The 26,926-nt window shown below is 42.5% G+C and overlaps 1 protein-coding gene across 2 annotated transcripts in view; it reads right to left on the minus strand.

Annotated features, from left to right (window-relative positions):
- The window catches only part of Pid1 (phosphotyrosine interaction domain containing 1), a 229,318-nt gene that overhangs the window by 180,175 nt on the left and 22,217 nt on the right, over positions 1-26,926 (minus strand). The window lies entirely within an intron of this gene.

Genomic DNA, 26,926 nt, shown 5'->3' on the forward strand with positions numbered 1-26,926 from the left:
GTCGTTCACTCCTCCAAATCCTTCCCTACACTGCTTTCTGTACCTAGAATTCCCTTAGAGATTCAGCCTCGCTCCCGATGATGTTTCCTCTGCTGTGCACCCCAAAGTATTCATATGCTATAAAATATCCCTTTATTTTCATTAACTAGTCACTATTTTTTTTCTTTCACTAAAGTACTAATCCCTTTTCAGTTGCCAAAAGGGAGTCTGAGATAGTTCCTGGGGTATAACAGGTGTTTGAAAACCAAACATTTCAGCATGAATCAATACAATTGCTCATGATATAGACTTGTACAGACGCTTTGATGAAATTCTTATCATTTAAACTGAAATTCTCCATTATATATATGGCAAAAAAATAATTTTAAAAATCACTGTTTTATTTTTTCTTGCACCCATTCATTCTATGCCCATGACCAAGTTGTTCCAGTGGTATTCATGGGGTATCTCTTGCTGCACATGCTACAGAAATCAATAATGGAACCAAGTTGAAGCTAAGGAAATGATACAACAGGGCAAGGCAGAGGCCAAGATCAGAGTCAGCAATTGTCTAGAGGACAGAAATGCTACCCAAAGGCAGGACAGAGACAGGTCAGCAGATAGACAGGATATCCACACTTGAGAGAAGGTGGATGAGCCCAGTCTGGAAGCAGATTCCATGCACAGAGCCAGGTGTGTTGCCTTGGGATTCAGAGAAGAACAGAGGAGTGGACAGATGGCCAAAGCCTAAAGGCACAGGCCAGATTGAGGAGTGGAGGAGAAGAAACTATGGTAATAAATGGAAACATGGGTACAGAGATACAGGCAAACAAACCAAAATTTTCCCAGTTTACTGATTTGCTCCACAGAAACATCCTGTATTAATCTGCATAGAGTTGAATTCACTTGCCTCCACCCACACTCCCTAATTGCAGTCCTTCTGAAACTCTTTCTTTACCAACTAAATTCTCATTTTCAAATGTCCAGAGGTGTTACCTGGGCACCTTCTCTTGCAGGCAGTCCCTCCAGTCGCCACCTGAACACACCAAACACTGATTCATTCGCAGTCAGTGGTACAGAGAATGCAGAGCTCAAACTGGCCAACACCCTCACAACCATCTAGCTCAGCCCTTATTTTGTAGATAAAGAAAACAGAGGGCAGAAGAGTTGTCTAAGGTCATGTCACTTATAATGATTGAAGCAAATCCAATAATAATAAAAATGTAAGGTAGATACAGTGCTAAGCACCGTACACACCCACCCAACCTGAAGTCCCATGATGCTGACAGACCTTTCTTCTAGAGAAATGGAAGCATGGAGGGCTGTCTGACTTGTCCAGAACTAGTAAGTGATAAGAAGCCAGGTGAAAGAGCCCCAGAGCCAGGGAGAACCTGGCACAAAGGCTGAGCCACGGAGAGCCAGAAGCTGGCCACACATTAACACAGGCTAACCCTGAGGACCCCCTGGGCACTGCTCTCCAATGACCCCACAGGTGATGTGGTGGGAGCTGTGCCAGGGACCAGATGGGGTGACAGCCACAACACCCAGGAGACGGCAGTGGACAGGGCCAGCCTGGGAAACCAGGAGGCCAATGCACAGTCAAGTAGCTCTGCCACATGACCAGGGTCTTTTCCAGAATGAAGGGTCTATTAGCACCATCTTTAAATTTGGTGTGTTCACTTGTCAAATGGCACTTTGTTCTCCATTAGTGCAAATTAATGAGGTGTTCTTATAGTTTGCTATTCTCCTTGGTGTGAGATTAAAAATAAATAAATAAAACGGTAATTGGAAAACTCAATAAGGAAGCAATTTAGCTTAGAATTGTCAATGTTAATACCAGTGCTTTTATTTGCTATGGCTTTACTGTGCTCAACTGTCTTGAGCTTAAAAAAAAAAAAAAAAAAGTTTAAAAAACAAAAATCTAGGCTTATTTTTCCCAAAATTTCACCAGATTCCTTAAACCCAAAATATTTTCAAAAATATCCCCAAACTCTCTGTCCCACTAAATTGGCAGCTCGGCCTAGAAATGCCGCATAGCTGCCTTGTGCAGACACCTGGCACTCCCATCGTCCTTGACCTCGTGGAGAGTGGAGAGTTCAGCTCACATTGCTGTGAGCAGGGTGACAAACTTGTCCAGTTTGCCCGGGATTTTCCTGATTTGGGCAATGAGAGTTTCACACCCTGGAACCCATCCCAGTCTCCAGCAAAGTGACAGTCGGTCACTCCGTTTTTGAGGCTTGTACAGTCTTGCAGATGTCCGGCCATGTGTCTGTTTCACCACCACCACCGCCCCTTGGGTTCTTATGCAAAGCCTCTGGTTTCCGTGTCTCCTCTGTTCCCTCTGTATGCTCCACCATCACCTGTTCTGTCCAAGGTTCGATGGCAGAACCAGAGTCCTCCTTGAGACTTCAGTCTTCTAGATCCACAGATCTAGATCCTTCTCTTCCTATGCCTCCCACAGGCTCCAAGGTAAGAGAGCAGCAGTCTCCTTCTCTCTCCCACATTTCCACGTCTGAGTACTCACACATGCTGGGGACCTACCTCTGACCTTCCTTCCTGGTTGCTCTGCTCATCTCCGTCCCCACATTGCCATGCTGAATGAAGGTCTTTCTACCTCCTCCCCAGACTGTGGGAAAGGCCTCCTGAGTACTCCCCTCCACTCCAAAGCCCTCAGGGCTGTCAGAATTCCACAAACACAAATTAAGTCATGACAATTTGAATGGCTTTCCAACATCTCTAAAGACAAAGTTCAAACTCTTCAGGAGGGTATCTTAAAGTCTCCCTCTCTTGGCTCCAATATACACCTACTCAGTGTGATCTCCTCCTCACACACCCAGACTCCACTAATCCCAGCCACATGCCAAACATTCTGTGAGCACATAGATCTGAGATGAGCCAGTAACCTCCCTCATCTATCATTTTTACTTTCATCTTTCTGTATTTACTCTTAAAGCTAGTCAAGATGTAGACTTTTTTGCAATTAAATGCACAATATAAACATAAACTTTCTTTTCTTTTTCAATTATCATTAGTATTCTTATATTTTTACATGGCTTCCATAATTATTTTGATGGCTATACAGACTAAATGGGTCAACTTGACTGGGTCATAGGGTGCCCAGATATTGGGTTAAACATTATGTCTGGGTGTGCCTGTGAGGGTGTTTCAGGATGAGAGTAATATCTGAGTCGCCAAACTGAACCAAGCAGATGGCACTCCCCAGGGTGGGGAGACATCCAGTCTCCTGAAGGCCTGACCAGATCAGGAGGTTGAATAGGAAGGAATTACTCTCTCTCCACCTGACTATCTTCAAGGTGAGACCTCAGACTTCTTCTGACTTCAGAGCAGGAGTCCCTGGAATCCACACCTTCAGCTGTCCTGGGTCTGCACTTCTCAGTTTCCAAATTCTATGAGTCAACTCCTTATAATGAATTCCTTTCTGTTCCCACCTCCTTCCAGAAACAAGCACATTAACAGACACCACCTTAGTCACATTCCTCTAGGGAATCCTAATACATAGAGACTCATACTTCACTGAATCACTTCTCTGTTATAGGATCTTTAGGTGGCTTCCAATTTGTTACTGTTATAAATATTACTGCAATCAACATTTTCTTACACATGGCTTTCACTGTCTTTTTTAATAATTGCCTTAGGGTAAATTCCCAGGAGTGGAATTTCTGGGTCAAAGAGTGTGGAAATTTTGTGATTTGTTATAATTGTTGCCAAATTGCTTTTCCAACAAGACTGTACAAATTCCACAGCCACCACACCAAGGGCCTCATAATTTCCCTAGCATTGACCTAAAGAATTTGAAAAAACCATTATTCTTTTAAAATATATAGAATGCTAATTCATTACTATTTTAATTTGCACTTCTTTTATTAATAATAAGCTTATTTTTTCAAATGTACTTATGAAGCATATTCTAATGTTTATTCATGTCCCTTGTCCATGTATCAACGTGATTATTCATCGGTTAAAACATTCGTTACAAAACTTAACCCTTGACTGTTATATTTGATGCAAATATTTCCCCTGATCTATTTGCTGTCAGCTACATTCTAATTCATTTTATGGAAATCTAACAAGTGTTATACAAAGAAACTGCTAATTTCTCCCTTCACTGTCTTCAAAACTCCAGATGAAAACAATCACAAGATGCAAGGGTAGCTAGCTACACTGAATCTGGAGTCAGAACCATGGAGCCTCCACCTGGGCTGTACTACTTGTCCACCATGGGCCATGGCCAGGATTCTGGGCCTCGGTCTTCTCATCTTTGAAGTGGGTAGTAACCTCCAGCACAAGCTGTGGGTGAGAAAGCACTTCCTCAGTCCCTGTGTTGCATCTGGGGTCAGCCCAAGACCCAACCATGCAACTACCACCTTCGCATAATCTCCTGGTTGTCTCTCCAAAAATGAGGCATTTATATCTAACTCTGTGGCTTGTCAGAAATTAATTTGTGTATTTGGCATATCATATCAATTTTAAGTTCATTTTCTTTGAAATTGTCACCCTCTATTTAGAGACTTTCTCTTTCCTCTTGTTTTTGCTTCATGCATTATTTATTTACATTTTTCATAATGGACCATCACCACTCATGGGCTCTTCATAATGGCTAACATGATAAATAGTGACCTGTAAGGTACAACAGAGACTAATATTTAGGCAAAATATCTACATGACATAGTTTTGGCTTCTACTCTGCTTTGGTTTGAAGTTTAACTGAATTAAACTGTCAAGTTGCCTGCATTTTCTAATTAGCAATGGGGCATAATTGACTAACCAATGGATTCAGAATCAAAAAACCTATATTCAAAAGCCAGCCCTGAGATATTGTTCTGTAGCAGGTCATTTGGCCTGAACCTTTACCTAACAATTCTAACACCAAAGAATACCACAAGACACACTTGGGATTAATGTCTGGGAGACAAAAGGCAGGCCATTTCTATTACTACAATGATGGTTATTACCAGAAAACGGGTACTACCTACCCCTTAAACTGCTGATATGCATCCACATTCTTCTTCTGGCACAGAGTTTGGACGTGGCATCCAGAGAGAGTTCTGCCTACTGGACTTGCTCATGACCAGCTGCACACCTGGGGAAATCTGAACAACTGCCCTGCCCTTGGTCTTCTCATCAGTGAAGTGGGGATGTAGGGAGGATGGAATTGGATAAAGTGTGGATGCCGCTGGCAACCTGTAGGTGGCAGCAGCACTAGAGACATTCCAGCACAGTGCTGGCTATTCTGGCCCTCGAGAGCCCTGGTCCACCCTTGTGTACCGCCTTCTTCACTTGCCCGCAGGTTTGGGAGCAGTGCCAGCAATGGGTGAGAAGGAAAAGAAGCACCTAGAGGAAGCTTCAAGGATATTATTTGTTCTCATACCCTGTTTACAGGGCCAGAGTTTTTGCAGTGGCTGTTCTCCTGTGTCCAGGGACAAAGCTTCTACTCAGAGAACAGGACCCCGACTCTACAGGAGCAGGGGCAGTAGGGGTGTTCCACTGATGCGGCCTTTGGTGCTTCATTGTCTCCTTTCTGCAGATAGCCTCTCCTTAAAGTCACTTCAAAATCAATCCTTTGACTAAGCCATCTGCTTTCAGCCAGGATACTAGTGTGAATCACCAGGTTCTGCACCCTTAGATTCAGTCAACCACGGATGCAAATGGGGAAAAAAATTTAAAAACCAGAAAGTTTGAACAAGCAAAATGTGAATCTGCTCCGTGCCACACACCAGGAAATCCACACGAATGAGGCGAGGGGTGGGCATGCTCCGTGTCACCCTCCACCCCACGGGTGCTGAGCGTCTCCGGCACTGACTGTTGGAGCACCTTTTGCCTCATCTTGTACCACGCAGTTAGGCCTACAGTGTGCTTCTGTACTGAACATGTCCAGACATGCTTTCAGGCATTATTTCCTAAACAGTACAGTATAACAACTGTTTATACAGCATGATTTAAAGTACCCAAGAGGGCTGTGTATGCTGTTTGCAAATACTATGTTATTTTATGTAAAGGATTTATATCCATGATTTTGGTACCTACCGGGGGTCCTGGAGTCAATCAGTCCTCAGTGGCTGTTCACTGACTACTAGTGGGTCACCTGCTAGGCATAAGCTAGGCAATTACAGGCTCTTTTACTCCAATTATAATTTCTAACATGTATAACATTAAAGTCACACAACACGCTTTACACGATTATATGTATAGGTTCCAGAAAGGTTAAGAAAGGGTTAAGGCAGCCACAGGGGTTCAGAGGCTGAGCTGAGAGCAGAGGCAGAGAGCAGGTATGAATGCAGAGTAACCCTAGGTGGGCGACCAGCCAAAGAACAGTTCAGGCACAGCAGTCAAAGGGCAGGAACTTATCCTAGGCCAAGGTCCAGAAGGACAGCAGTTTCAGAGTGTCAGCTTCGAGTGGGCTTTGTGTGGTCACCAGGGACAGGAGAAACCACCTCTGCTAAAGCCTGAAGACAGAGATTCAGAGGTCCCTTGCTACAGTAATTTTTCTGGACAAGGCTCATAGCATGTGACCAGGTGACAGGGTCAGGGTGCCGCCATGTCCAGTCTCAGGGCACGCCTCCTTTTATGAACCTTGAATGAGCTGGTTGCACCATTTGGTGGTCTGGTGTTCCATAAGCTTGTGGGCCTGGTTTTTAGAATGTGAGTTTGATACACCCAGGCGTCCACGTGCTTCTGATGAATTTGATAAGTTCACAGGTGGTCACTTTTATTGGCACGATTAATTTACCTATCAGTTTGTGCCCTATGCTTGTGCCAGGCAGATAGTGGTTGTTTACTTGTACAAACGGGGTAAAGAGTCATTCCACCTCAGCATTAAGCTGGAAAAGGAGCAGCTTACAGCAAGGCTCGGCCTGCAAACTGCCTTTCCATGCATCATGGACTAACTCAAGGCAGGCACGGCCTGCTCGCCACAGCTTCTCACACATTTTTCAACTTTCTAGCATCAGTCTAACGAAAAGCAAAAGTCTAGCTTCTTTTTGAAGCTATGGAATTTCCCATTGGAGAATTTCATTTTTTTTCCTGAATATGACATAAAGTGAAGGATATGTTGTTGAACTTAAAAGTAACACATACATCCTAACTTGGAGGAAGAACCGACTTGCCATCTCCTGGCAAAACTTAGCATGGGGTGACACCTCCCAAGTCCACGTGACACCACCCAAGACGCCAGACCTCCAAGCTCCAGTGATGTTTCCTATTAGCACATTTGAGAGCTGAACTCTCGCAACTTGGCCACGTTCATGCCATCAGAGGCTTGGCCAAAGAGCACTGCCAGAATGTTCACCAGCACCCCAGTGGACAAGGGGAGTCTGGAAGGCTGCTCAAGGCGGAACGTTCCCTGGTCTTCTCTGATATTTTTCTCATGAAACCTGCCAAGAATAAAATTAAATCCAAAATAAACTCGCACATTTCAGAGATTGGGACCGTTTCATGGCAGGGGTGGGGGGTGCGTTTAGAGTTTATAGAACAGCAGTCAGTGAGGAGGCACACCGTCAGAAGGACCCTCTACAGATCATTCTGTCCCACTACGATAGCACTAAAAATGTGCTGTAGGAGAGATGGGGTGTTTAGATTTTTTTTTTTTAATTTTCAGTGGTATCAAATTATCTTAACTATAAAAGAGCTATCTCCAGAGGAGAAATGTTCTCTTAAATAAATCTGTGCTTGGGAAGAGAAACTGACCTTCAGGTTGACTATGTAGAGCAAAACAATTAAATGTGAAATAAAGATGTACAAAAGGAAATACCATCTCTCTTGAAATCTGAATTTTTTATAAAAACACACTTAGGCACAAAAGGATGTGGTTTCTCAAATGCCAAACTTGCTCTCCAAAATTACTCAAAATTATTCAACTCATGTTGCCCAAATCCATGGCCACTAGCCCTGCCACATGACCTTAAAATTCACTAAAGATAAATACTATTAACCATCAATTCCTCAGTTGTGATGGCCATATTTGAAGGGCATAGAGCCATGGTGGCCAGTAGCTTCCACGTTAGACAGAGCAGGTCACTGAGCATTCTCTTCTTCACAGGACACCCCATGGACAGCCCTCAGGGGACCTCATGCTACACTCATCTGAGTTGTCCCTGGTGGCACAGCGGTAGCAGGCGACTGCCACTTGCTGAAGTTATGGACCCTGTCAGTGGCAGGAGTACCCATTTCCCTTTGCCTTCCCCTTCTTGGTCAGAGATGAATAATGCTAAAAAAGCTTGGTAGGCTTGCAATACCATTTTAACCAAAAGGATGTAAACAGAAATACAGAATATAAACAGAATCTACTGGGGATGCCTAGGAAACCTTTTACATCCCACACACAAACATTGTAGCTGGTCCCGTGTCATCCTTGACCATAAATATTCTGCTGGTGTTGTGGTGGTCATCTTGCAACCAAAAGAAGAATGGAGGAAGATGAAGGTCAATGCACCAGATTTTGTAGAATAGAAAGATGAAAAGAATCTGTTGTTTTCATGGCATATCTGAGGAGTTAACAAAACCAATACCAGCAATTACTCGTTTCCACACTTCTTGTTATAGGAGGATTTGTATCTTTGCATTTAAGCTGCTATTACATTAGAATGGCTTTATTAGGTTAGTCATATTCCTGTTAGAATTATTAAGCTGCAATGGGGAGTCTTATGGTTTGGAGATGAGGTATGCTGAAAAAGCTAATGAGGCAATGCAGGTGGGCAGGTAGGGGGTGGCTGGAGGAAGTAGGTCCCTGGGGGTGGGCCCTTGGGATTATATTTCATCTCTGGTTCCTCACTATCTTACTCTGCATCCCAGCTGCTCTGTGCTGAGCAGCTCTCCCCAACCACACCCTTCGGCCATGATGCTCTGCTTTGCCCTGGACCCAGAGCAAAGAAGTCTGCTGACGATGGACTGAGACCTCTGAAACCGTGAACCCCAAATTAAACTTTTCCTTCTCTAAGTTGTTGTCATTGGATATTCTGGTCACAGCAACAAAAAGTCAATTAACACAGGAGGGTCTCAAAACTAAGTATCTGACCAAAAATAACATAGGTCCCTGGAATCATTAGGTGGAGAGGAGTCCAACTGCTAGTAACAATTTATATCCACATTTACTTTCATGTCAAGGGTCACGTATCTTTAAGCAGATAACATAATCAAAAATATTTGATTACATTTTACATTTACCATTTAATACCTGCATGTGTGTATCTATTTCTTACAAACACATAATTTTTATTTTTAAAGCAGGTTGAAAAATTACAGATTGAATGACAGACAATATAATGAAGAGTGTTAACAAATATCTTTGGGTGTAAGTATATGGGTATATTTTCTGCTCTGAAAATGTTCTTTCACATACACGTGCTTCTTTTGTGTAACTAAATGTAAAAATCTACTAATATCCAAAAACATATATGGATAGAGAACTATACATTTTTTCAGATTTAAACAAAAAGTCTCTGTGAAAACCGTATTAGAAACTGCTTTCCTGAAATGACCTTATAGGTTAGGGAAAAGAGCCCTTTATCCATAAAAATCGCATTTGTTGGTCTCTGAAATCCCACCAGATAAAAATACCTTTAGTATAAGCGAAACAGAAGTTTTAAAGCCTGTGAAAAATACGATCCTCCTCGTGGAGAGAACATGTCCCTTGTTGGTCTTTAACATCACTTGGTGTGAGAAATACACCTTATCCCCAAAACACATCAGTACCCGGAGGGCAATGGTGTAGAGTCCCATCAAAATAAAGTAACAGAGACATGTCTGCTGAGCTCCCTCGTCAGCCACGTCCCAACGTCATCCAGGATAGCCTAGGGCCACGGCTAAGTGTGGTGTTCAGTGAAGACTGTCATTCATGGTGGCAGCTGAGTGGCAATCTGTGAGTAAATGAATGGATACAGGTATGGCCAGCCGTGAATCCCACCCTTTGTCTGGACACAGTCTTCCTCCCACAGTCTCACCCTCTCTGGGACTCTGCCAGCAAGCCGACCCTGAAGCCACATGGCTTCCCACCCATGAAGTCACACCATGCTGCAGTTTTTGAAGCTGTGCGCCATGTTTATTTTCAGCCCCACTTGCAAGGTGATTGAATGTTCTCACATTGTCCCAAAGGCAATGTTTAAAAGCAAAGTTGTGGTCAATTAGTGGTGATGAAGAGTTCCATAATCTTCCTCATTCAAAATCTTTTGCCAGATAGACAACTTAAATGTAGGACAGCCCCAGGTTTTCTAGTGGGTGGCTCTTACTTACCACCTGACTTTCATGCATAACTCTCTTGTGGCAGAGCGAGGTTTCATCTCCAAAGCATCCAAAGTAAGAAGCCCTCTTTGCTTCCTGTGCCCTACACCATGATGCACACTTTGCAAAGAGCATGTCTGAACTTGACTTAAAGCAGACGTTTTACTCAATAACTCGACTCAGGTGATCTATTAAGTTTGAGCTCCTCTAGTAACACCTAGGGTACATATTAATACCTTGATAAAGACACAAAGCATGCTGGGAGAAAGCTGTGCTAAGACTTTATGAAGTAAGACAACTGTCCTGTTTGGTATTTTTCTGACAGTCTAATTCATTGCCTTATACTTTTCTAATTGCAATGTTTAACCTTGGCATGGGAAGAAATACGAATCCACAGGTGAGAGGCCATTTCCAATAAACTGCCAAGGAGATTTTAGATGTATATGCAGGGGAATTAAAGGTGCTTGGAACTGTAGTTCAGTGCCAAAAGCAGCTACCATTTCTTACATGAGAAGGAAGGAAGGAAGGAAGGAAGGAAGGAAGGAAGGAAGGAAGGAAGGAAGGAAGGAAGGAAAGAAGGAAGAAGAGAGAGGCAGAGAGAGAGAGAGAGAGGGAGGAGAAGGAAGAAAAGAAGGAAGGGAGGTCAGAAGGGAGATAAGCAGATACATTAATGCACCTTGGTCAGCAAAGCAGAGACCACTCGGGTTTTTAAAAAGTGCTGAAATTCTTTAGTAAGTCCTGTGTTTTGCAATATGAATCCTTCTTGGCCCTTACTGCATATCAGATTAAACACCACTCAGACCCAAAGCTTGTTTACCTCTTTTACAACTGGAAGTTTTTCGGTGAATAATTTCTATAAGCCCCTTTGGTATAAACCCCCCCTAAGTTCTCTGGTTTGCCAGCTTTGTGAATCCATCATTTGTTTCACAAGTTTGGACCCTGATGGGGTTTAAATCAACAGGAGGAATTTATTGCTGCCTTTGGGACTTCTGTAATATTTGCTTGTAAAGGTTTGTCCGAGTTACTGGAGATGGAAAACAAATTTCATTTTTTATACCAAATCACAGTCTACTTTTCAGAATATAGCACACTTTAATTTCAAAAGGGATATATTTCCCATATATATTATTTTTAGAGTATATATTGATGTGTGTGTATATATATTATAGCATATAAATATATAAAACATCCTACCCCTTTTTCTTGATGTTTCTCTTTTGCTTAACACTTAACATTGTTTATTAAATTGAAGCTCTCCACAATGAACACCTCTGTCCATCCGGGACAGAGATCAGAGGGCCACCTAGATCTCGGTGACTCTCATGGTGCACCACAGCCCAGCACCTCCAGCAAGCCACCCCAGGAGCAGGCTAGGCCTGGTTCTGTAGAGCCCACAGCCCTAACCCAAAGAGCACAGACCCAAGTCCTCCCTTTGGTACACGGGAAATTCACACAAGCCCCAAATTTGGCCCTCTAGTATAATTTTCACAAAGAAATGGCCCTATCCTCCTTAAAGCAGATCCCTTTGTGTATGAAGTCATCCTGGAAATACATCATCAGGTGACTATGTCACATGGGCCATCATGAGAAGAAGTCACATAGAAACAATGTGTATCGCTTACCAGGTAACAGCTAACCTATTCTTCCTAGAACTCTTCAAGGTAATTATTCTTAGCCCCAATTTATAGATGAAGACAGCAGAGCTCAGCACTCTGAGAGACCTCTCCCAGGTCAGTCCACTGACAAAACAGCAGAGCCAGAAATAAACCCAGGCTGAGGGCTGTTGCTCAGTGGTAAAGCACTTGCCTAGCCCGTGCCAGGCCCTGCGTTCAACCCTTAGCACTGCACAAACAAAAAGAAGTAAACCCAAATTTGTGCACCGTTGAAGCCACAAGGAGTGTTACTTTAGAGTGGTGTTCCCTCAACTATGCCAGAATTCCCAAACTTTAGGGTTCCCTCTTGTTACCAGACTTTTAAGGTGCAGGTTGTCACCAATGTCATCTCGATATTCCAAATATGTGATGCCATTTACAGAGTCCATGTCACTTCCTTAACCTCCTTGTCTTAGTCTGTCTGTGCTACAGTTTAAAAATACTACTACAGTACAGACTAGGTAATTTATAAAAATAAAAAATAGAAATTTGTTGTCTCACAGTTCTGGAGGCCAGGAAGTGCAAATCTAGGTGCCAGAGGTCCAGGTGTCTGGTAAGGGCTGTGTCCTTTGGAACAGAGGAACACCACATCCTCTCAAAGTAGAGTAGACAAACTCAGACCTAATCGCCCACTAAAGGCCTCACCTCTCAGCACCACACTGCCCTGCAGGTTTTGACACTTGGATTTGGGAGGAGACACACTCAAAACCCAACACCGCTCACCCATGCGCCCAGAGATGGGAACCACAAGGGAGGAAGATACCTCTTCATGCTCTTCCCCCTGGTCAAATTCACCCACCTTCACGCCACCAAAAGCACAAATTTGCACATATATTCTTACACACGTGTGTGTGAGTTCAGGCATAACTCAAACAAGAAAGAAAGTATGAAATATAAAACATGTCAAGTAGGTGAGAAGTGTTTACTTGCAAACCAAAGCAACACGAAGTCACTCTGAGTTGAAAGCAGAGGATGCGTCAAGTCTTTTCAACGTCTTATCAGCCACTAACGCACACATGTGTTCTATTCCTTAAGAGACCGTTCAGATGGGAAGTGCCAACATACTCTTGTTTTATTATCCGAGGAGGCAAAAGGAGAAAGCGGTGGATTTCTTCACAAACCGCAAAAATTCCTCAGCTTAATTTTCTTAAAAATAAGAACTTCATTACAAAATGAAAGACCAGAACAGTTAAAATTGCCTGTGAGTTTTTTATAATATGATATGAATTATTCTAATCAGATTACTTGTTCAAAGCTGGCATGAGAGGTTTTAGATGTTCAAGGAGAACAGCAGGTGAGAATTACAAAAAGTCTGTAACAGGGAACTTGCAGAGAGTAAAAGCCAGCTGGCCGGCTACTGCAAGGGCTTTGAACTCCTTTACAATTCTAGGGGAACCTGGGTAGGGTGGGTGTTGGGGTGACAGAGACAGAAACCAAGATGAGAAAAGGAAATGCAGAAATGAGAAATGAAGGGTCTAAAGTCCAGGTAACTGAATATAGCCAGTGCTAGATTTTTTATGGTTATGATACAATGAAGAAACTTCTATTATCAAACATGTCTAATTTATCATTATGGAACCATTTTTAGTCAGTCAATCACAAACATTGGTTGACAATCAGCTGCAGTGCTTTATGTTGGACAATCCATAAAAATATCCTCACTCTCAAGAAGCATATATCTTGGAAGGCTACAATTTACATAGGAAACACCCCTCCCCAAATAAATGTTTGATGCCTAATAAACAAGTTGATGTCCAAGATTATAAAAGCTACAGGAGAAACTTCCCCATTGACCACAGCTGCCAGAGTTTCTTGGACTTGAATTTAACTTTGAAAGATAAAGAGGGAGAAGAGATATTGAGGCAAGATGATCAATCAAGACAGAGAAGAGAGCATGAATAAAAACGTAGGAGGTGCAGAAAGAAACACAATGGGAGACTGGCTAGACCTCAGGTTTAAGACCTACACTGGACAGATGAGCTCCTCACTGAAAGATGCTTAAGACCAACGGTGGGCTTGCAAGGGGCAAAAGAGAGCCAAGTCCTTCTGTAAGTACTAAGCAAAGCAGAGATGGAATAAAAGCAAACTCAGAGTAATCCACACTGTGCAAGCTCAGTCAGAAGCTGTGACTGTCATTTAACACTTTCCCTCTGTCATTTCTCTCTGACTCAAACCAGAGAAAGTTCTTAAGGGCCCATGTGATGGGTTCAGTTGGCCCCATCGGGGGAGTTCAAGATCTATTATCTTCATTTATATCTGCAAAGTTCCTTTTGCCATGTGATACAATAGAATCATGTACTGCCTTCCTGCAACCAAAGATTTCTACATCCCAACCCCTAGGATCTGTCAAAATATCACAATGTAAGGGGAAATATATTTGCATATGGAATTAGGAGTGTTGCCAGGCACAGTGGTGCACACCTGTAATCCCAGCAGCTTGGGAGGCTGAGGCAGGAGGATCTCCAGTTCAAAGCCAGCCTCAGCAAAAGCAAGGTGCTAAGCAACTCAGTGAGACCCTGTCTCTAAATAAAATAAAAATAGGGCTGGAGGTGTGGCTCAGTGGTTGAGTGCCTCTGAGTTTAATTCCCCCCTACCAAAAAAAACCCAAAAACTGTTACTCCACTGACTTTAAAGAAGGGAGATTATCTTGGATTAGGTAGGTGGGCTCAAAGTAACCACAAGGGTCCTTTAAATGTGGAAAAGGGAAGAAGAAGAATCAGTGTCAGAGATGCCATGTTCAGAAAACTTAACTGGCTTTGAATACACACGCCGAGCAATGAAGATAGCCTCTAGAAGCTGGAAAAGATGAAGAACAGATTCCCATAAAGCCTCCAGAATGAGGCTATGATACAATGAAGAAACTTCTATTATCAAACATGTCTAATTTATCATTATGGAACCATTTTTAGTCAGTCAATCACAAACACTGATTGACAATCAGCTGCAGTGCTTTATGTTGGACAATCCATAAAAATATCCTCACTCTCAAGAAGCATATATCTTGGAAGGCTACAAGAGAGCTACTGCACCTTGACTGGAGCGTAGTGAGTGAGACCCTGTGGACTTCTGACCTCCAGATCAGTAAGAGAATAAATCAGTGCTACTTTGGGTCATTAAATTTGCAATTATTTATTATGGCAGCAAGAGGAAACTAATACATGCAACATGGTCAAGTTTCAGATATTAGTAGGAGAACAACGGAGGAGGTGTTTGGCCTCCTGCAGGTACGTGCTTATCTTTCTGACCTAATAGAAAGCTAACAGAACCAGGGAAGCAATCCTGGAGTTCTGATGACCGTGGTCCATCAAACAAGCCCCTATTTTGAAAGGTCATTGCCATTGGATGTATAGAACACCTCCATGGTTTCCAGCATGTAAAACTCTCTATGAATGTAACTGTTACCCTACATCATGGCAGACAGCAAGTCCAGTTTTCCGCAACCTGGTAATCCAGTAGATCATGACTTATTGTAAGTACTGAAATACCAAGTGTACCGCTGCCCATCCCCACTCTGATCAGACTGCCTGTCTTCCCCATTCCCGGGCCTCTCCAGTCTTCCCTCCTCCCTCCCATCCTCCACCTTCTCCCTCTAAGCTGCCTCTGCTCCTTTGTCCCTCAGCTCCTATGGGTGCAGCCCTGCCCCTGCCCCTTCCCTATCCAAAGCTGGACACCTGCAGCAGGGGGAGCCCTCGGAAGCAGTGAATCCCTGCACTGGGGAAAAAGAGGAAGTGAGGCCAAGTTCAAGGAGAAATCAATTCAAACTGTCCCTGTTCATCTGGAGCCTCAGGCAGAGCAGAGGAGCTGCCCAGAAGCTGTGGTCCTGAAAGTTTCACTCAGGAGAGCAAAACCACAGGAAGGGTCTGAAGGCTGCTGACCAGGACATCAGGAGGCTGGGGCTTCTGGGGAGACGTGAGAGGAGGGAAGGACGAAGTGGAGGCAACAGCAGCCGGACAGATGCTTTGCAGTACGTGTATATGTTTTCTTTCCATTTGAAATTTGCTTATTTTCAGTGCATTTTCCTGACTTTACAACACTTCTTTCCACAGAGGCCGACATTAATCCTTGAAATAGCCACTGGAACACTGATGGTGTCTTCTTCCTCCCCTGCTGCATAAATAACTGACAAGTATTGTTATCGTCCTTGAGCAAGGGGATGTGCTCAGCAGTGACAGAGCCGTCTCATCAGCCACTCCCAATGGGCAGGCTGCAGGGATGGACTACCACTCGTGCAGAGAAACTGGCTAATGGGCATCGCAGTCTGCAGCATGAAGGCAGAGGTCAAAAGGGCCACGTGGAGAGAGAGGTCACACGATGGTGCCCAGGCATCTTGAGGTGGGAGGCAAAAGGGATGCAGGAAGGACTGTAATAAAACTGGCAGACGCAGGAAGACATTTCTTCTCAGTAGTTCTTCAAAGAATAGAAACTGAAGCCTCTACTCTGGAGAAAAGGGTTTGAATGCCATCTTGAAACAAGACTCCACGAGAGCTGGTGGCAACAACTCACCCTGACGAGGACCTGTGGAGACCCCAGGAGCATCGGAGGCTGCACGGATGAGAAAACCACGTTCCATTTAGATAGTCACCCATGGGGTCAATCCTGGCATGAACTTTGAAGAAAGAGGTTCTTTTTAAAGAACAAAAGTTTCCCTAACACAAATTTGCCCCCACAGAAGGGCAGGGAGAAGCAGGGGGCACTTAAAGGTAGCAGGTCACAAAACGTCTGGAGCATTTGGAGGAGCTGGGGATCCTCTTCTAAACAGAGTGGTCGCTTGGAGCTTCATGGAGATGGTTCTCCCACAAACACTGTGGGGTAAGGAGCAGAGTCACTGTGTTTCGCCTTAATTAAGAAAGACCCTCCTTTAGCTGAGAAGGTCCCCTTTCTCTACATGGCGCGTAGCTGGAAGAGGATGGAGAAAGAAGTCAGACACAGTCAGACCCACTGAACAAACTCGGTTATCCGTGGGAAAAGAGGCTGCCACATCCCACAATGGAGCCTTCTAGGAACGGCATGAGGAAGCTGCTAAGAAGGCATTCTGAGCGGGAGGCGTGACTTGAGCAAAGATGGGGTAGAAGAAGCATGGGCCTTCTTCACTTGGGAGGAGACCAGAGGGCTGAGGTGGAGGAAGGCAGGTTTTAGAGCGTGGACAAGGCTCAGTTACTAGCACAGAGCCAGGTCCGCAAGCCACAGCCCAGGCCAAGCCAGCCCACCTGTGTCGACCAGGACAGTCGCATCTGAATGTAACCAAGTTCCTTTTCTCACGTCCTACGGTGTCTGTGACTGTTTTCACACTCCAACATCAGATCAGTATGTCCCACAGAGCTTACCCCTGGCTCTCTGAGCACGCTCACAGGGGTACGCACATGCTGACCCCAGACAGGGCTGCTGAGCTAAGTGTGCTTGAAGTATCGTAAAGTCTTCTGCTGACGTGAAGAAATTAAAAAGGGCTGCACAACAGGTCACATGTAACCCAGAACATTCTCCCTTTGGGAATTAGGGAATTCTTTTGCATTTGAGGAAGAATCATAGAAGCCAAACCAAATCTTTACTCATTTTTTGATTATGTTAAAGGAACTAGGAAAATAGATGCTGTCACCAACACCAGTCAGTGTCACAGAATGAGGTAGTCAACACTTAACAAAGAGCACTGCAGCTCTGAATTACTTGGACAGGAAAGTCAAACAAATATCCTATGAAGACCTCCATTTACCCTTTTCATTCACTTAAGTGTTCCCTAAAAACACTGCCACACCACAGTGACCTAACAAACATTATTCTCTAGACAGCACAGAGTTTTTATGGCAGAGATAGCAAACAACTGCAATAACCCTCCCATGCAATAGAGAAAAGAAATATCTTTAAGTCTCAGACAAGGGCATAGTCATTCATCTGTTTTCAGCTGTATGTGGTGTGGGATAGAGACAGAAATGGGAATAAGGAGAGGGAAAGGTGAAAAAGAAGAAATTTTATCATTTTAAATAGGTATTTTGCTTAAAATTGAAAGCCACCCTAACAGAAATAAGAAGATGGCGTCTAAGAGGCATTTCTTATGGAAGTATACATTTTCTTTCCCTCACCCCATTCTGCACACACACACACACACACACACACACACACACAAAAATGTTCTTCTGAATTCTCAGGAATGCCTGATAAACTCAATTATTGAAGCAAGTCATGGGAAGAAAGTCTATGCGATTACTGACACTGGAGTTAATTTATACTGACACTGGAATTAGTTTATACCGACTTACACATAATGAAATTAATCATTCCAATTTTCATTAATGTCCTTCTTTCAGTCTCCTTTGTGAAATGAAATCTGCATGGTAGGAAGGGTGGAACTAACATCAAACTACTAAGTTCAAAAGTTTTTACTCTTAATTTAAAATATGATCATGTTAAATGTCAACATTTGAGAGCCCCTTTCTCTCCATTTGATATGGTATGTCTTGCTTAAAACATATTTGGCAGGGGGGTGTCAAAGAAACAAAACTATCTTGGCAATAAAGTCCTGAATTATCATGAGTGGAATTTGAAAAACTGCCTCTAATCAACCAATAAAGTTTTTAAAGTGAGGAGGGCATAACTCAGTGGATAAGGACTTCATTTAAGCATTAATTGCTTTCAAAATCATCCAACTTGATACTGTATTAGCTGTTTAAAATGCCAAACCACCTCATTGCTTGGTTGATCTTGGAAAGCTTTAAAAACCACAAACCAGAGCCCAAATATAAAAAGTCAGTGGAATTCATTACTTCCAGAATGAGATAAACTTTTGATAGAAAAGAAGCTATAAATATTTGTTCACCCGAGGAATAAAGAATAACATTCACTCTACTTGATGAAGGTAACTTGGGATATTAATTTGAAAGAGAAAATAAACCCAAATGAGTAAGTAAGACAGGAGCTTATCTGCAAAGACATGAACTTTGGCTTCACTTCTTGCATTAAAAATAATTTTAAAACAAAAATCTGGCCCCACTGGAGAGATATGAGCAGGGATAGGAGGAGACAGGCCTGTCTGAAGTCTGAGCAATACCATGTGGGTTGTGGCCTTGGTGCTAGTACTACCAGGCCAGCGTCATAATCCTGGTTCCATCACTGAACAACTTGACCTCAGTCAAAGTCTTCCCTAAACCTGCTTCCTCTGTGTGAAAGAACAGTAACATTGGGTCTGACCCCAGGAATACTGTAGAGAATTAAAGGAGATAAAGCATAAACAAGGTTGAGCCCACAGAAAAATGTTCAGTAAATATTAGGCTGTTACCTATTTATTATTACTACTAATGATTATTGTTATTATTTACAATACTTAATTTGTAAAGTGGCTCATCTCACCACCAGCAAGAACTCTTAGATGCGACTTTACTTTGTTCTTGAATAATCAACTGAATGGAAAAGCTATTTGAAAGTTTTTCCTAACTATAGGACAATGGCTCTCAAACTTCATTCCACCTCAGAGTCTCCAGGAGAAACTTTTAGAGTAGATGGCTGGGTCCCACTCCCAGAAGTTCAGGTTTAGTGTGGGGGGGGATGGGCCAGGAATATGCACTTCGAACAAGTTGCAAGTGACCATGCTGAAGATGGGGGTCCACCATGGAGAACCACTGCTGGAGAAGTTTATGTTATGGTTCAGATCCAGACTGTCCCTCCAAAAGCTCATGTGTTAGGTAATGTAGCAGACTTCAGAGGTGAGAAGACAGGATCGCGATGGTGTAACCTCATGACCTCATTGGTGGATTCATCCATCTGAAGGATGGATAATTTGAATGAATTACTATGAATTGCATAGTAATTCACTGTGGGCAGGTGGGGTATAGGCTTGGGGACTATACCTGTCCCTGGCCCCTGCCACAAACTGAACAGCTTTCCTCCACCATGCCCTTCTACCATGGGGTTTCTGCAATGGAGTTGGCCAACCATAGACTGAGACCTCTAAGACTGTAAGCAAGACAAATCTTCCCTCCTCTGAGTTGCTCTTGTTCAGTATTTTTGGTCACGGTTATAAAAAGCAGACTAACACAGTTATTAAATGTCTTTTGGTTAGAAGTCTTCAGTTTAGAAAAGAGACTGAGACTCAAACTCTTGGAGGAAATGAAGAAAAATGGAAAGAGAGAAATGTCCATCGTGTCTTTACCAGCCACCCAATAAAATGAAGCACATCCCACCTGTCAATCAGTGCCAGTTCAAGAAGAGTCTGGAAAGAATTCACACTTAGTCAATGGAAGGAAAAGCATTAGACTTCTAAGGAGCTCTGAGTGGGCTGGGGACTAGGAAAGGAGGACAGCAAATTAAAAATAAACCTTTTAAATAACGATCTCCTAAACGCCATGTCCTAATACACTCAAAGAGAAGGTCATGTCATTCAGTAGCAGTGAAATTTATGTCACTTAATCCTTCACTGAATTAGATTCAAGAAGTCGAAATTCTATTTTAATTAGATGGCTTTAGGTCATTTACAATGTAGCTCTGGACTACTTTTACAACTTTCTTTTTATAGCATTAATTTGCAATACTTTAAAGTATACATAAGGATACACATAAATATCAAACAGACACAAAAGATAATGATTTTATTGTCCTATGACTCAATCTATATTCCTGGCACTATTATACTCATAAAATATGCATTGAAAACTCTAGGTGGGAATTCTATTTTCATCTACATCTAAACAGTCTAACAAGGCAGCACTGAACAATTTAGCTCTGCTGGAAAAATATTTCACCTGGCAATAACCCAAAGCCATTCGACTCTGAAAGTGTGTTATTAGAAGAAAGAACAGGCAATGGAGGTAAGACTTCACATTTTCATTATTCCTGACACAAAAAAGATATACTGCTAATTATTTTCCAAAATCACTTCACCCTGGAGCCATTTTGAAAATAAAAATGAAAACTAAATAATATCAAATTCCATTCCTGAATTTAATATTTCAAGGAGAGTTTTACAAATAAACCTAAGCCCCTGAGATGTTCTGCAAATAAGTGATTTATGACCAAACCAAAAAACAAAAAATAAAAAACCTTGAAAGTTCGTAATGGTGACATCCATTTTTTTAGAACTTCTTAGTTACTACATTACTGAATCCCTATTTATTTTTGTTTAACTGAGAGGTTCCTAAATGCTATGGTTTGGATGTTAAATGTCCCACAAAGGCCTGTGTATGTAGATGTGATTCAGGGGTGGTAGTATTGTGAGGTGCTGTGTACCTTGAAGAGGTGGGACCTTGTCAGAGGGCCTTAGGCCGCTGGAGGCATGCCTTTGAGGGGGATTGTTTAAGATGTGAACACTTGCTCCTACATGCATTCCCCATGATGTGTCACCACTACCCGCCACCTTCACCAGAAGCCAAATGATTCAGACTTCCTAATCTTGAACTTTGAAGCTCCAAAACTGGGAGCTAAGTGAACCTTTTCTCTTTGTAAGTTATCTCAGGTATTTTGTCGTAGTAACACAAAGCTGACTAATACACTAAACTAAGTAAGCAGAAAATCCTGTTTTCATGTATAAGGTAGATCTCCCCAGACAATAGAGTTGTGAGTTAATAAATTGTTCTTTTCTTTCCACACTTAAAACAAGTCATTCCTATTATCTCCTGTTCATGGTTATTTCTGACAAGTTAGTGATCATTTATATTATTGCTCAAATACGTGCAAAGGAGGGGTTTTTCCTGGCCATTTTCATGATTTCCTCATTATTTTAATTTTCAGAATTTTGCCTATAGTTTGCCTAAGTGTGGTTTTCCTTGCTTTCTCTCACTTGGGGTTTGCTGAGGTTTTTGAATCTGCAAGTTAATATTATCTGCCAAATTTGCAGAACTTTTTATCCATTATTGGATAAAGCATTATTTTCTGTACCAGTATCTCTCTTGTCTCTGACACTCTGATGCTATGACCACCTACACCTTGCACAGTTCATATGCCCTGTGATTGGCTGAGGTGCTGTTAACTTTCTCTTAATTTTTTTCTCCCACGTTCTTCAACTGGATCAATTTCTACTGGTACATTTTCAAGCTCCATGGTCCTTTTTTCTTCCTTTGTCAATTTTCTGTTAAGCCCATATAACAAAGTTTTCCATTTCAGATATTTCAATTTTCAGTTCTACAGCTTTTATTTTGTTATTTCATATAGTTTCCATTTCTCTGCTGAGGTTTTCCATTTGTTCACTACTTATGACAAAACTTTAGTTTCTTGGACATATTCATAGCAGTCACTTTCAAGAGGTTGCTATTTCAACATCTGTGCCTTCTTCACGTATGTTTTCCTTTTTCTCTCGTCTATATGTTTCTTTCCTGCCAGAATTTTTATTTTATACTGACCATGACGGCTGATACCTTTTAGAACTTAGGGTTCTATGGTCATTATATGATAACAAGACTATTGATTTATGTTTGTTTTAAAAACTTAAGTTTAGTTAATCACCTTTAACTTGTGGGGACTCCGTTTTTATACTTCAGTAAGATGAATCTGTTTCAGTTTTGCCCTTGATCCAAAAGAAAATTTTATTTTATCCAGAAAAGTCTATAAAACACCGTGTACCTTGCCACAGGAAGTCTGAGTATTACACAAATAAAGCAGAATGGAAAAAAATATTCTTCATGTGAGCTCAAATTTCCAAGGTGTCCAATTATAATTCTGGAAGATTCTCAAACTATGTTTTTTCTTAAAATGTTGGTGAGCTTTTAAGTAACATAAAGATCATGCCATATGTAAATCAAGCTTAAATTTGTCCCATACAAGCAGAAAAGTCTTAAGGAACAACTTAACTAACCAAATAAGGCCGAAAACATCTTACAATTCATTGTTTTGTTTTTTCAACTATAGGCCCATAAAATTCATCCTTTTACAAGAATCAAATGTACCCATATACTTGCTTATGATACAGTCCTGATTTGATTCCCACTTCCCCACTTTTGGCAAATCTGTTAACCTCTCTGTTAGAGAAGCATCAGTTTTTTCCCCCCATAAAATATTTCTAACAACAGGTACCTCGCTCGACATAACACCAAGAACAGAGCTATCACTCCAAAATAGGAATTTTTAAAGGCAGAGACCTTGGCCTTTAGACCATGGGGTGGAAAAAATATTTAATCCAACAACTAAAATATCGTTTTCCTGTTCAGCCTCATTAGAGACCAGTTGAAATCCAGACTCACACCACGTGCTGTGACTCAGCTCACTCCACACAACAGCAAGAGCTGCAGGCCCACAGGCTGATCGAGCTGCCCTGGAATTCTGCACCCAGCCTGTCCTGCTGCCACCGAAACCTGCTGCCTCTGCTTCAGAAGCTGGCTGCCTCCAGATCAGACCTGCGCCAAGCTCCACTGGCTCTCCTCCTCACGCCCTCCTGTCATCTATCATGGATGCAGGTTCTGCACTCTGCCTCGAAACCCCTGCCATTACCCAACCCAGCCCCCACCACCTTTGACGATCTCCTCGTCCCCTTTAGCCTGCACCGTTTCAACAGCCTCCTCCATATTTCCTTGCTTTTAATACATTGTCTATACCACCACCAGAAAGATCTTCCTAAAACCAGTATCTGAGACCTTTGTCTCCTTTAAGGCCCTAATAGCTTCCCAGTGCCTAAAAAATGACATCCATGCTCAGAAAATCCCAAAGAAGACCCTTGGAAACTGTGCCTCCCTCTGTTTGGCCTTCCACATTCCCTCCAGCCCCTGTGCACACTGACGTGGGCTAGCCTGAGTTCACAGACCAGGGCGGCTTCTTCCTGTGCCTTCTTCTCCACCAAGAACATGCCTGTTCCTCCTCGGCTAGCTCCCACCCCTCCCCTGTGTTGGGTTCCCATCTAGGACAGGCCTTGTCACTTCCCCCTCTCTGCTTTTATTACAGATGAATTTCTCTGTACTGCAGTGACACATTTATAAATCTACTGCACCCTTAAGACTGTAAGCTCCCGGAAGATGAAAAAAATAAAATGCCCAGGATAGAATCTGGCTCAGAGTAGGTGCTCAAGAAACATTGGTTGGATTAATAAGTGAATGTCATGCTTGTTTTTTTTATTTCTATACCATATCCTGCAGATATGTGGCATTTGAACATTAAAGCCCAGAGATGAAAATGGAAAAAATACTTGACTCAGAGCCAATCCCACCCCCCAAGGAAATAATCAAAGAAAACAAGAAACAAGAAGACCTGGTATGATCTCAACCATCTTTATCCTCCCATACCAAGAAGAATAGAAATCTTTTATTTTTATAAGATCAAGGCCACATCTAATCTGGTCAAAGCCCAATTAAGCCATTCCAATTCATACAGTTTGATTATAATGCCATCTTTTTCAATTATCTAATGTTGGGAAAAAAAAGCCTAGCTTGGTTTTTTGTCAAGCGACGATTAATAATATTGAATACTTCAATCACGCAATTCATGTTTGGCACTGAGTCTTGGCAGAAAGCCCCACGGGTACTTTTTCTGGGACTAAATTACTCATTTCTAATACAAACATAAGAATAAAGATAAAACCAGTGTGGTATAAACAAAATATGTTGCTTTTCAGTTCTCAACAGAGGATGGCTGCAACCTCATTTCACAACCAGCCCAGGCACCTGTGGTCTCGCGGTAAGGTAGAGGCCAGGACTCCAGGCAAGGCCTCAGCGTGGGCCAAAGAGACCTCATTCTGAGAAGCCTTTTTCCAGTCAGACTGAGGCAGTCTGGCACCACATTTTCCAAATACAAAAAGGTATCCTTGATTCTTAATATCCAGACAACCACAACCAGCTGAGGAAACCAGACCTGGGAATCGAGGCTGCCTCTAGGGCGTCCCCTCAAAGCTACCCTGAGGGACTATGTTCATCAACAAGTATTCATGACCCTCTTTCCCAAAAATCTAACTTCACAGACAACCTCATTTAAAAAGAGAGAGACTCGATCTTGCAAAATCTTTGGGTTTTTTCCCATCTTAAATCCATCTTAACTCAAGGTAACCTCTCATAAGATCAGTGATCTTTTCCTCATTTTGGATTGTATTTTGGAGTCCCTCAAATAATGCACTACAATAAATGCAAAATATTTTGTACAGTCTCCACACCCTGCCTGATCTACAATGACAATTCTCCGTTAAAAAAAAATAAAACTGTACACTCTTCCTTTCTCATTTGCTCACGAGAGCTTCAGATCCTCGACTTTGCTCTCTGAATGTCTGTCAAAAGATTCCTGCAGAATCCTCCCCAATTTATGCTCTGCTTCTGGCAATATTAGGCACGATACCTGCCATGGCATTAGGCACGTCAGGGCTCAGAGAAACAGGGAAACCATCCTGAAGAACTTCAAACTCCATGCGCAGAAGCCTCAGGTCACCTAAAGGGATCCTTAACATGCTTTTCAGTTGCCTGAAAATTAAAGCCCCCAAGGAGGTCTGTGCCCTAAGAAAGCCCCGCTCGCCAGCAGACCCACTTTTCTTAGAAGAGCTGTCTGAACTCATTAAGGCCTCTGCATCTTCAGGACAACACTCTTAAAAGCCCACCTGTTGTGTCAGACTCTTCTGCATGACTGCGTCCCCCACTCCACTTCCTGTGTCCTCCAGCACAGCACTTCTCGGAGCTTCCCTCTCGGACCCATGCCTCTCTATTCCAAACAGGACCCAGATGCGAACCACACTTCTGAAACTGCCCCAGCCTCCTGGTAGAAGAGTCAGCTATCCATTTATGCTCACGCTTCTTCACCCCCCATTCCCAAGGTCAAGGGAAAGAGGCTATTTTTTTTTTTTAATTTGCCTACCTTCCTTCTCATGAGCATTCAATAATGACAGCAATAATCCTAAAGGTAATGCTACCCACTTTAGTCAGAACAGGTTATGCACATCACATAAAAGTTATGACAAATTCTTAACCTTCACTCTTATCCAGAAGGCAAAATGACAGTGTTACTTAAGAGAAAAAAGAGCCCTGGAGGTCTGAGGAGGGCAGGCTACTCCTTTAGTTAGCCGAAAACACTGGAAGGTATTTAACAGTGAAGAAAACACGTGTATATACATAACCTCCTTTCACTCTCAGAACTCCGTGAAGCAGGTATTCTTAGATGGATTTCACCGAGTCTCAGAAGTTTGAGTAACCCACCCAAAGTCACAAACAGAACAATAATCAGGCTGAAACTTCCAGAAAGATCTCCTGCTTCCAGGTCTTGCCCTTTTCCCTCTAGAACAGACTCACCGAGGCTGGGGGAACATTTTCATCATGCTTCATGGTGGATCCCTTGACATTTTGATTTGATTTGATTGGTTCTTGGTTGTCTTTGTGTTTTGTTTGTTTTACTGACTGCTTGAGTGGCCCCAAACAACAATAAGAACAACAGCAACGACCACAGAAGTTATTTGTTCTCTTTGCTGCAGGACTAAAATTAAAATTTGCATATAATTGCAATTACTCATTCCTGTCTAGACTATTCAGAGTTTAAAGAGAGGGAAGGCCTCACCCATGGCAGTTCCAAATATAATCCTTTTCATTTAAGTAATTACCAATTATCTTTCAAATTCATACTAGGGGAACCAATACAGTCAGCTCACCAGAAGAAATCATGCTACCAACTACAGCGCTCAGGCTGTGAAATAACATTGTGATGGAAATTATGCAAGTAAATCCAATCTCCATCCTCGGAGCATTTGGAAAATAAATGCTTTAAAGGAAATAACAGCCACCACGCAATGTCCCTGCAAAGGTCCACTTCCAAGTTCCCCACTTCACCACACACACACGTAATTGAGGGGCTAAGCCCCGTTGCTTACATGCCAGTCCAGCTATAAACAAGCTGGCAGCCGGGTCCTCTATTTATGCTGTGCTGTGGGCACACACACCCATTGATTATCCGTGGGACGGATGGTGCCGCAAACCTTAGTGGCAATAAATAGTTTCAAAGGAAGGACCGTCCACCAAGCAAGAAAAAAAAACATGAGTAGATTCCGAAAAGTACAGAGATTTGCTAAACAAAACTCACCAGGCAGAAGAAGTACTCCAAAAATCTGCTCTGGATCCTCCAGCTGAAGTAAAACGTTTCTGGCAACTGGAAATAGTTAAAATTTCCTATTTTCTGATTATTCCAAGTGCTTA

The sequence above is a fragment of the Sciurus carolinensis genome, chromosome 3 (genome assembly GCF_902686445.1).
Source record: "Sciurus carolinensis chromosome 3, mSciCar1.2, whole genome shotgun sequence".
Lineage (NCBI taxonomy): Eukaryota > Metazoa > Chordata > Mammalia > Rodentia > Sciuridae > Sciurus > Sciurus carolinensis.